This window comes from Sinocyclocheilus grahami, unplaced genomic scaffold, assembly GCF_001515645.1.
Source record: "Sinocyclocheilus grahami isolate Dianchi unplaced genomic scaffold, SAMN03320097.WGS_v1.1 scaffold1043.1, whole genome shotgun sequence".
Taxonomy (NCBI): domain Eukaryota; kingdom Metazoa; phylum Chordata; class Actinopteri; order Cypriniformes; family Cyprinidae; genus Sinocyclocheilus; species Sinocyclocheilus grahami.
In genome coordinates this window covers 310449-311146 of record NW_015506222.1, presented here as the reverse complement: position 1 = coordinate 311146, position 698 = coordinate 310449, and the positions used below count along the sequence as shown (strand labels likewise).

Below are 698 nucleotides of genomic sequence, written 5' to 3'. Positions count from 1 at the left end.
TATCTATCTATCTATCTATCTATCTATCTATCTATCTTTTTTGTTTTGTTTTACCTACCATGACTTTACAGTAGTGATGGTAGGTAAAATGGCTTAAAATTATCCTTTCATCATTTCTCCAAACCTCTTATTCTTTGTAGGCTACAGAATTTCATGTTGACTTTAAATTTTTTCAGTGGTGCTTGACCATAGCTGCAAATTTGGGATGCTTTCCACCAAAAAGAAAACCTAATTTAATAATTACTAATCACTAAATGTCACTAAATAAACCCTACACAGCATTTCTGCTTGTCTTGCTAGGAAATAATAAGTAAAAATATCAATATTTGATTAAAGTTGTTCGAAATCAGCACACACTATTTATTTTGATAGTCAAGTCACCTTATTTATATAGAGCTTTATACAATACTGATGGTGTCAAAGCAGCTTTACAGTGAAAAGGTAGTGCCATTAGTTATAGTATTCAAGTCTGCATTCAATTCAGTGCGACAACATGGTTTTTGAGCGTTTTACATAGAAATTCATTCTTTCATGAATGACACCTATTGGCTTTATTGCATGAGCTAACTCATGCATTAGGTATTTACCCGGATAGATACCCAGAAATGGACAGCGTCGCACTCAATGCCGTCAGGCACAAAGTGATACTTCCTTTCATTTGATGTTCTGCCACTTGATTCAAGGGTGTTATTTGGTTT

At 33.7% G+C, this 698-nt stretch overlaps 1 protein-coding gene across 1 annotated transcript in view; it reads left to right on the top strand.

Moving 5' to 3' along the window:
* Positions 1 to 698, top strand: part of LOC107566061 (CUB and sushi domain-containing protein 1-like) — a 139073-nt gene that overhangs the window by 58441 nt on the left and 79934 nt on the right. The gene's annotated exons all lie outside the window — the stretch shown is intronic.